Source organism: Lagopus leucura, unplaced genomic scaffold, assembly GCF_019238085.1.
Source record: "Lagopus leucura isolate 7727_CA_CO unplaced genomic scaffold, USGS_WTPT01 Super-Scaffold_1, whole genome shotgun sequence".
Classification (NCBI taxonomy): Eukaryota; Metazoa; Chordata; class Aves; order Galliformes; family Phasianidae; genus Lagopus; species Lagopus leucura.
The window spans coordinates 34,119,886-34,131,132 of NW_024962250.1; the positions used below are offsets into that span (position 1 = coordinate 34,119,886).

General features: G+C 39.2%; 1 long non-coding RNA gene across 1 annotated transcript; it reads left to right on the forward strand.

Annotated features, from left to right (window-relative positions):
• The first annotated feature begins 1,574 nt into the window (after positions 1–1,574).
• LOC122180268 lies at positions 1,575–10,682 on the forward strand. Its single transcript, XR_006178978.1, has 3 exons — positions 1,575–1,675; positions 9,465–9,538; positions 10,560–10,682. It is a non-coding gene; the product is annotated as an uncharacterized LOC122180268 (long non-coding RNA).
• Positions 10,683–11,247: the final 565 nt, after the last annotated feature.

An 11,247-nucleotide genomic window follows, 5' to 3' on the forward strand; every position in this document is an offset into this window, starting at 1 on the left:
ATGGCAGATGGTAATGCTGGGCCTGCTGCAGACCATCTATCAACACATACAGCTCTTGCTGCACCGTAGAAGGCAGTGAGAATAAAGGCGTGTTGCCTTCTGATGACCCTGAATGAGCACGCAGTGTGTCCCATGCACGGAAAGGTAAGTAGAAACCATTACACGTTACAAAAATGGATGGTGTTTTCTGCTTCAAAAAAAGCTACTATGTATTATAGTGTTTGATGCTGGAAGGAAAAGGAGGAGGAGGAGGAGGTGTTTAAGTCATTAAGTACTGCTGGCTTGCAAGGCTGTAATACTTAAAATTTTAATGGAGCAATGGCACTATGAGATTTGTAATACGATGTGAAGTTCAAAGATTTGACAGTGTTTTCTGGGTCTTTGCCACTCTCGTTAACAGAAAATCTTTTAGTTAATAAAGTAGAAGTAGACACAGAAGGCTAATGACCACTTCTGTCTATTGAAGTGAGTGAACCAAAACTCTTGCGATGTCAAAAGTACACGCTTGACACATTAGTCTCTAAGGAAGGAGGAATGTTTGTAAGAGTTAGTGTAACTTGAGGTGCAGGCTCAAGGCTGCCTTGAAAATATGCAGGATGAGTCCTTTTATACAAAATCTAGGAGATCTAGCACTTGATTGCAGATTACTGCAGATTGTAAACTCAGCTGGGCTTTACAACAGCATGATTTGGCATTAGTTTTAAAAATAACAAGCAACTGTGCTAGCTGTATGCAGCATGCATCCAAACAAATGCAATGACCTGCTGTGATGTGCACTGGAATCTGTTCCCCTCTTTGATTTCATTTACATCACGGTGATGCAGCATGCTCCTGGGCCTAAACTGAGACTTCTGTGGCCCCTGATTCACTGAAGTGGTGATGGGTTGCCCCCTATAGGGAAGGAAAAATATATTTCATCCACCTCTTCTGTTTACATCAGGTTTCTTTTGCTGATTTCTGGGTGGAGCCTGGCAGGGGCTGAGTCTGGGAGTCCCCAAAGTGGCTTGTGGTAGGAGCATGTCTGAAGGATCTGCCAGGGAATGAGTACAGAGAGAACAGCCAGGGGAAAAAAAAAATGGTTTCAGTGCCCTAGATGTATGGGTTTATTTATTTATTTATCATCATTCATAATAAATAAGCAACCTTTTATTTATTTAATGTGATACATTTGTAGATTGAAGACCTTTGCAAAAGCAGTGCAATATTTTCGTTCCAAATAGCTGAGAGCATCACTTCACAGAAATTCAGACACTGAATTTAAGCGTCAATTATGCTAACAAAGATTAGGTTTCAGCTCTTGCAATACTTGTCTCATTTCAAGAGTTGGTGTTTGTAGTTCAACTGTCCCTATTCCTTTTTCGTCTCCATGATATTTGGCTAGCAAAGGGCTTCCATGATCCGCTTTAAGTACAACTCTTTGTGCATAAGTAGTCCGTGGGAGCAATGTCTTTTTAATCCCCATCAGTAAGGTGAGCCTAAGTGTTTTAACTGCATTCATGTGCTGCCAGCAAGTTTTATACTGTTGGTACAGATGGTATGGATAAGAGTCTCTTTATCCTTCTTTTAGAGCTGAAACCTGTGTCAGTGTCCACAGTGTTTGAATAGTCTGGTTTTAATAGAAACATGAAAACGCCATATGGAGCCAGACAACCATTTCCTTCCTTCAGTGTGTTTGGTGAGTTTGAGTTTACTTTAACTTGACATCTTATAAATCATGTATCATGTAGTGACCATATAAGGTTACCTTTTATTGAAAGGATATTGGTGTTGAGAGCTTGCTATGCTTGGATATTTATTAAGGAAATGAAAGATATCTAGAACATATGATATGCTTCGTGTTGCTAAACATTATTAGTTTACCAACAGAAAAGTGTTTCTTTTTCTTGCCCTCTGAGTATACAAGATAAAATACTGAAATAAAATTTGCCCTTGAATTAAAGTCTAATACTGCGTACATCCTGTTGAAGTCACAGACTATTTGACAGCGTGTTTTGAAATCACTCCCGGCTTCATGTTTTATGCAGGAAGGAAACATACCTGTGGAGACAGCCTCAGGCAGTGGTAATTAAAATACGACTGTGTGCCACATGACCTTAAGGCATATTACTGCTTCAGCCCTTCACCTTGCAGTTGTTAAAATACTGGGCTAGGTTTATTAACAAAGCACCATCTCAGTGTAAGAAATGTGCTGGGGGAAACAGGTCTACCATCTTCCCTTTGTAGGAAGGAAGCAGTAAGTGATAGCTCAGTAAGTTCTGTGACAATGTAATATCTGTCCATTTTCTTCCCTGGCAGCTGCAGGTTGCCTAAAGCAAATGGTCCGACATAATGAATCCATCAGTTTTGGAGACAAAGCACAAATATAAAGATAGTAGCAGAATAGAAATATCTGAATATATGTCCTCATGCTCCCAGTCTCCTAAGTCCTCTGATTTTTCCTGATCTCTCACAACGATCAAATCTGAAAAATGCATCCCTGTTTATTCCTGTGTGTGATGGGCTGTTAACCAGAGTGATCTGCTGACTGTTTCAGGAAGAAAATCCTGATTATCTCCTGGGACAACCTGTGCCTTGCAGGGAGAGGTGCTGCTTTCATGTGTGACCCTCTTACCACCCATGAAACCATTTAGATACAAATCTCTCAACCTGCATCTCATCAAGCTGTGTGATGTAAAGCGACAAGGCTTTTTCAACCTGTTGAGATTGACTGTACTATGACACCAATGTTTGATTTCTTCAAACTGCTTTTAAAGAAAACAGGGATTCCCAAGCTCTTCTTATAGGCATGAAAAGAGAAAAAAAAAATGCCAACACGTTTTCTTTTGGTATCACTTAACAGTGATCTGGAAAATAACAATTCTATGTGCAAGTAATCCTTACAGTAGTAGTTCCTAATGCTGGGGAGGTAATAAATACAGTGTCTCTGCACAAGTGGGGAAGTGAAGGCTGGGAGAGCTCTCCACCACATCAGAGCCACATTGTCAGGCACAGAGTCCAGACTTGTTGAAAAGACTCAAATACAGGACTTACAGCTGTCGGAACTTGGCAGTTCCCAGTGGGAGCTGGCAGGGTTTGGGGCAGGTCTTCCAAAGTTCCCCATGCTGAATGAAGCAGGATTTGGTGCTGGTGTGGTGGCTGGTGTGGAGTTTGTTACTGGTCAGCTTGTAGGATTTGTGCTGAGCATGAGTGTCCTCTGTGCACTGTGCAGACAGAACATATTTGTTTATGAATGGGTGTGCTCTTCGGGTGGTCCTTGTTTGGTTCTCCATGCACATGCATACAAGCCATCACACTACATCTGTAAACAGACTTGATGGAGCAGAAGGGTAACCAGAGACAGAAGTGGCAGCAGAACAAATAAATCACATCCTACCATAGCATCTCTATAGGCAAATCCTAATGTTTGCAGAGTAAATAAAGAACATTCAGAAGTACAAAGCATGGTTAATGACCATCTTACAAATCTGACTGTTCTTTCCTCACATTCACATTCGTTTCTTTTTGTTTTCTTTGTTGTTTTTTTTTTTGTGTGTGTGTGTGTTCGTTTGTTTTTTTTTTTCATAGAGGCTTAATCCCTTTTCATTTACATTTGATTTCCTATAAATAGCTGTGTTCTGTTTAATGTATTTATGTTTAAAGTCATGTTTACTTCAAACACAGAGGGACTTCAGATGTCATTCATTTACTTCTGGCAGGGGACTTTGGACATCTGATTTCCTCTTGTCTTATGTATGAAGCTGCTAGGAGCTTCCAGGCATTTATTCAGGCCCTGAAATGACCTGCTTGAAGCCATCACCTGACTGAGATGTCTTCCTTACCTATGCTTACTGCACTCACCTTCTTTCCTGTGCCCAGTCCTTCTTCACTTTCTCTGCACAGCAGTCACAAGGACTCTGTGATTAGACACAGAGGAGCTAGAACTCTATGCCAGTCACTTCTGTGGTATCCTTTGAACATCACTTCTTTGCCTGAAATAATTTAAGGCTTACTTTATTCAAGATGGATGAAGCATGGAGTTTCTTTCCTATGATTTCTGAGCTTTTAGAACTTCCTAATTGAGGCAGCTTCAACAGGCTGTGTAAATAGTTGCATTTGCACGATGGGCACCATCATCTTAGCAGCTAATGAAATCCTATACTTCTGCACCTGGGAAGTTGCTAAGTAATTGTGAATGCAGGGTCAAGTTTAGCCTTGGTGTAATTGTCATAGTTTTTGTTTTATGGTCCCAGTGTGATTGTAAGCTTCGTTTGGTCTGAAAACAAATCAAACCATTTCCTGCAGAAGCTGAATGAAATGACGTGGGGATTCATCAATCAATGTCTTTTTGAAAAGCTCATTAGAACCAGCGGCCGTTAGAGGGCAATGGCCAGAGGTTATGGTCTTAAAGCTATCATTAAGTCTGGCCTGACATACAGGTTTGTAAACCATAACTCAAGGTTTCACAGTTAGGTAAATTTACACCAGCTGAAAATCTAGCCTCCTTCTTTTATAACATGTACAATAACTATTACAATTGAAACACAGAGAAAAGCTCTTTTTTTTTTCATAGAACAAAATAATCTATCAATGTGTGTGTCTATCAGATTGACAAAAGTGCATCATTTCAGTGGTGTGATTTTCTGTTTGTTCATGTGAGGTTGCAAAAGCCTCATAGCACTAAAAAAAAATAAAGGGGAAACAAAGTGTTAAATATGTAGAATATTTTTTCCCCTTACTCATCTTGTTCTACTACAGCAGAAGGGCAGTGAAAAGATTAAAAAATAAAAGCCAGTCCTTAAAACAGAGCTGTGATCAGTAGAGCATAAGCAGCACTTCAGAGTAAATTTTATAGAATTATAGGCAAAAAATTCCATTCAGATATGCATCATAGATTAAAAAGAAAACAAAAAAGCGCACAATGAGTACAGTGTTGTATTTTCCAAAGGAAAATATATTACCATAGCTTAAAATGACAAAATATCAGAAAGATTTCCACTTCACGGTAGATTATTTTGTACTAGAAAACTTTAAAAGTGCTTTGGGCTGAGTTCAGAAGGGAAATACTTGGGTTCATTATTTGATACCACCTTATATCCTGTGGTAGTAAAACAGGACTTGCATTGTCCTCTTGGGACTGCTCTGAACAAATGCAGCTTGTACAAACCCCATGAGCTTCGGGGGGACAGGATTTTGCAAGGTCAGTTCATTATGGCCTTTTTTTCCTCTGACACTCAAACTTGAATGAGTTGTTGAGTTTCACTCCAGACAAGGACTGTTCAGTGGCTTTTTTTTTTTTTTTTTTTCTCCTCCATCAGGTTTTGTTCATCAAAATGAGTGAAAGGGGGCTCATTCCCCTGTATATCTTAGTGAGCCCAAGTGAAAAAGAATAAAACAGCATTTATCTAAAAATGTATTATGGAGTCTGCCTGCTGATGCAAAAAGAAAATTAACACCTTTGCTGATAACTTGGATTGCCTTTACTCTTATGACATTTACAGCAGTAATTATTCCTTTCTGTGAAACAACACTTTTTGAGGAAGATTTTAATTAGAAAGTTTCTTTTATTTCCCACTGTACTCATGGTACCAAAAGGAAACGTGTCAGTGTCCCTTCCATGAATTTACCAAATGCTTTCTGCTTTTTATAAAAAATGGATATCTGACACTGAAGAAAGGTACAGTTTTGTGGATTGCCCTCTGAAGCTATACTGCACTGTGTCTGCTTCATTCTTCTCTTCATTCTGACTGAAGAGTATTTGTGTGTTATACTGGGAAGCCGTAAATATGAGAATAGAATGAAAATAATTCAGAGTGCCCTTTAATAATGGTCTGGAGTTGTGTGTTTGCTATTCAATGCACATGAGGATTTACAAAGAGACATTTTGGAGACACATAGAGCAGAACAGATTGACCTAACTGTATTTCTGATGCAACCAATTTGTTTCTATAAACATAAACTTCTTCCAGAATATGAATCAAGGAAGCTGTCAGTGAGCTGAAGTTACTTAAGCATTAGAGGAGGCTTCTGGTATGTTAGTCTTTGTGGCAATAAAATCTCCTTAGGGAATGAAAGCAAATTTATGACCTATTACTACAACATGTTTAATGTTTTCAGGCCTATCTCTGAGTCTAGAAGACTTTTTTTCTCCCTTGCAGTTGAATTTATTAAACATAGCTAGATTGAGGTATCGCAGAATTCATGGGATTATAGAGAACTGGATTGGGAGGGGATCTCTGGAGGTCACATAGTCCATTCCTCATGGCAGGACAGCATACAGGTGTACATGGATCTCCTCTGAGTGATGTAGGCTCCATAGCCCTAAGATCTCTATTTGATCGTTCTTCTTTAGAACACCAAAAAGTTTTTCCTAATGTCCAAACTAAAACTTTCTTGCTAAATTATAAAACATTTAATTTTTGTCCTCTCCAAGCAAGTTACAGAGAAGACATTGCTTTCTCTTTAAAACAACAGTTTACAGATTTGAAGATCACTGTTGCATTTTGTATTAGTCTCTCTAGGATATGAAGCCTTCCTGTTTCTCCTAGATGTCCAGATTTCTGGTCATTCCTGTTGCTCTTCTTTCAACCTCATTGGCCCACATGTTCCTTAGAGTTAGTTGAGGAAAATATAATTTGGATGTAATACTCTGAAGTCTTGCAGGTATCGAGTAAAGGAAAAAACTTATATTTTTCTTAATCAGGGTGAAAGTTCTTATGTTTTTATGTTCATCTTTTGACCAACTGTAGAACCCAGATTCTTACAAAGTAGTACCAAGCCAATTATACTAATTATACTTAAATTATGTTAGGAACTGTTGGTTGCTTATATAACATAGCAGTCACCTCACTTGATTTGCATCCTATTCTCGGAGACTATTTCAAAATGATAAAGTTCCTCTGCAGTTCTTGTCCTCTTTCAAAACAGATGCAAAATGGCTTCCACCAAAGCGAAGTTTAATAACACCACACTCTTTTTATCATTCAGTTCATTCACAATGAATAGTAAGAGGTGAGGAGAGACCTCTGTGGAATCCTCTTGCTGCAGCATTTGACAATGAACCATCAGTGATTATACTCTTCAGTGCGGCCTTCTGACTAGTTTTGCATTCACCCCCTCGTAGTATTCCCTAGTCCACATTTTTTCTCTTATTTATCAGAATGCTATATGAGACAGTGTCAGAAAACTTACTAGGGTCAAGATATATGATACTGACTGCTTCTTCCATGCCCACAAGGTCTATTATCCTGTAGGGGAAGGAAATTACATTAGTGTGACACAATTTGTTCTTGACAAATCCATGCTGGCCATAACTCATTTCCTAGTTATCTTCTGGATGCTTACAATAGGTTTTTGATTATTTTCTCCATCATTTAAAGTAATATAGTTAGAAGAGTTGTCAATTAAACATCTTTTTTATGCATCTTGTTGCACATTCGTTACCTGAAATTACACAACGATGTAAATTTTATCAATTTGCCCTTTTTCTAAGAATGGTAGAAATGAAGTTGCAGGTCTTTTTGCTCCTTGCCAGGAAAACATGTACCTTCTGGGAAGTTTATTTTCTGATTCCAGCCTTTTCTTGAACACATTTCTCTTTTTCTTTCTCTCTCTCTCTTTGTTTTGATGGGGGAATTTAATCAAGTAAATTGGAACTCATCAAGCTGAATATACTCCTTCAGTTTCATTGGCAGCAGTCAGGTTTTGCCCTATGTGACAAAGTGTGCAAGTCCCTCTTCACCTGGATGTTGGAACCGAGAAGACTTGCTTTGATGTCCTCTTCTGGCAGAAGTGGCACTATTATATAGTCCCACTGGGAAAGTACTGATGCTCTTCACACAGCAGTCAGTAGAGAGGAAAACCAGTTGCTGCAAATGGGGGACCTGGCAGCGTGGTTCCGGGAACAGGGCTACTGGGATGCTGGAAAGGAGGAATTAGAAAGAAAGGGAGCAGTAATAGCAAATAAACCCCTAAATTATTTTACTTTGCTTTCAACCCAGCAAGAAAGGAAACCTGTGAGATTTCATCTGGCAGTCACTGTTTCCTAAACTTGCTTTTCTTTAATCATATATCAAGATACACACAGGCCATAAGGCTTGTAAAAGCTCTTTGTTATTTATTTCTTTCACTAATCATCTCTGGTTAGTATTTATTGCATGACGTGGCAGGCAGAATAAAGTGACCTTTCCCTTTATCCACTTTTCCCCCACTCTCTCTGGAGAAGGAGGTGGATGTGGTAGGTATCTCAATGAATCTTCCAGACCATGCCAAATTCTGAAGCCACTTGCTGTGATCTAAGAGTTTAATACCAGAACCACATTGCAATACTTTCTAACAGATCTCCACTAACTGGTCTTAATCAAGTCTAGATATGTTCCACCTTTTCTCTGAAAAAGGTTAAAAAAAAAATAAAAAAATAAGTGACAACAGAGAAATTGAATAATATACGACCTTATCCGCTGCTAAGGGCTTTTATTGGGTATTGCCCTGCATAGAAACTTTTAAATTGAACATACTGGTATGCTGCCCAGTTTCAATGAGATAAGTGTCAAGCTAATTACATGTAATCCTTTATGACAGACACATCAGGCTTTTAAAACACAAATGCTCAGATTAAATGCGAATCAGGTGGCCTACTCCACATCCAGGCAAGTGAGTGAAGGTTTCCTAGACTAGAGTCTAGATTGTGCAAGTTTTAAGATGTGCTCCTAGACACAGAGGATAGAGAACATCTTACACTACCATGTTTCTGAAGCTTTCCATATTTAGCAGAAATCATTAACCGTTCCTTTGTTAGAACAGCCTGTTCATGAAAGGAAGTTCAAATAAATTTTTTTGCTGCTTCCAATGTGTTTTACAAAAGGAAAATGCAGCTGTTTGTGCAAATGCTTTTGTACATGAACTGAACTGTCACTATTGCAACTTTAGCCAGCTGTAGAAAAATATGAAGAAATTATACCTGGTCTTTTTAATTAGTTTTCTTTAATTTACCTGTTTAATTGAAGTAATTCCCATACTGTTCTTGCTATAGTACAGAACTTCATCTCCTTATTGTTCCACTTCCCATAATTTTTCCTCCAAGGCTTTGCAGGTGAAATAAAGTATGGCTACTTCTACAGCTGGGATGTCACATATGAGGGCTGTGAGCAAACAAAATCTGGGAGATGTATCAACTACTTTGCTGTTAGTTTTGCAAAAATTAACTTCCATTGCAATAAATAAAATATTTTTACTTGAAGTTTATGTTGAGCTGCAGTAAATTTGCAGCTATCTTCTATAGGAAGCTAATGAGCTTTCTGGTTTTCTCTAGAAAAATATGCCAGGCAGTTTAGAATATAGATGGATTGCAATGAGAGTTTTGGATGAGTATCAGAACCAAAAAGAATTAACAGTAAATGGTTGATTTGACATGTTGCACTTATTTTCCCCAACCATGTTCAAGTGGAACAACAACATTCTCTGACTTGCTTCTTGTTGGTGTGTTGCAGACTTGAAGAAACAGTAGCCTGGATTGGTCCTTGATATGCAATTACTTCATGAAGCACTGTACACAGGACTACAGGTGAGACTTAAACTACTCCCTTTTCTCATACTCTCCTATATGAAATGCGGCTGCTTCTGACCCTGATACACTGGTACACCATAAAGGAAGAAGTACAGCCCACTGCTTTGGTCTCTAGCTGGAGGTGGCTTGGCTCTCCTTGTCCATCTGTAAGTCACCTGCTTGCTTCAGTGTCTGTTGCGGTGAAATTAATGGGATTAATCATAGTAGTTATCAGTCCTGAGGCCAAAAATGGGAAAGGGGGGATGCTTGAGGTCTCTGGTACAAATAATAGCTTTGAGAAAGTTAGATTAATTCTTCACTGTTTCTTCGTAACACAAGTATTGGAATCATTCACTGAAGTGATCATCATTAAAAAAGGCAAAAGAGAGTTTGATTTTTGTTACATACATCACGTGGTTAAAATGCGCACTTTACTTTTGGAGGGAGAGTCAAAAGTACAGATAGGTGAAAGGGGGTCATGTAGGACAAATCCTTTAACAAGACTGTCAACACAACAGTCCAGCTGCATCTGCAGCTTTTGCAGGGAAATGAAAACCTGGCTATCAGAAGCTGTGAGGATGCAATAGGGAAAGATCATCCTTTATTTGCCTCCTGGTCTTTTACTTGCTCCCATATCACTGGCTTCTCTGGCACAGAAGAGGAGCTTTCTACTTGAATCCTGCACTCAGTCTAGGATAGTGTAGTTCTCAGTGGATATGGACCATGTATTCCTGTGAGCAATTCACGAGCTGCCTGCGTGCCTGCAAGAAGTCAATGTTCTCTGGGCTAAAATGCATGACAAAATTAAATCATTTTTAAATTGGAGTTAATGCTAATAGGTATTTTTCCGCAGAGCTCATCACGTTCTGTTTCACATGCGAGTCTGTCTCCTTGGTTCATGAAAAGCAGTCGTTTCTTTAACCTTCTTTTTAAGTAGGTTTTTCCTCTCATTTCCTCTATGTCTGAAATACTTGACCACAGTTCCTGGTTATTATTAGTGTAACACCTATAATCATACTAACTGTCTTCATTTGCACAGCACCATTAGCCAAGCCTCCCAGCCAGGCAAATGTGTGCCAAGGAAGGAATTGCATCTTTTCATTGGGATAGTAACAGTCTGAAGGCATTATAGGACACAGCGTTGAGTACCACCAGACATGGAATTGAGCAGGTAAGCAGTGTACAGACATTAGTCCTGGAGGGCTTATCCAGAAGAATTCCGGGATTTCTCACAGGAAAAGAGAGTGAGCCTTTGAGAAATGTGCTTTGTGACACAGAGCAGTGCATGCTTATGTGTATGTGTCTTCAAAGGGCAAAGAGCAGCTAAATGGCCAGCTCACCTGAATGCCAGTGACTGTTGCATACCTGAATGATCTTCGAATGGCTAGCAGGCTGCTTGTTTGTGGGGGTGGAAGGGACATGGCCCTTACTCATGTGGATAAGCTCAAGAACATGTTAAACAGCTATGTGTATTTGTTTGGGTTATTATTAGTGCCCTAGGTAAGCTCGGTGTCCAGCATGATAGTACAGAAGCTTTGTTCAATGAGTATGGTATGTCACTCATACAAGTCTCTGCTCTGATCAGGGTGACCCTTCCTTTGTTTCAGTGTGACACCTTGTGTTCTCTGTGGTTGTTCAGTGATTACACGAAGGCATTATGCTGACATCCAAGCCTATGTTACCATCATTAATAATAATAATACAAAAATGGCATGCTGTTTTCTGCA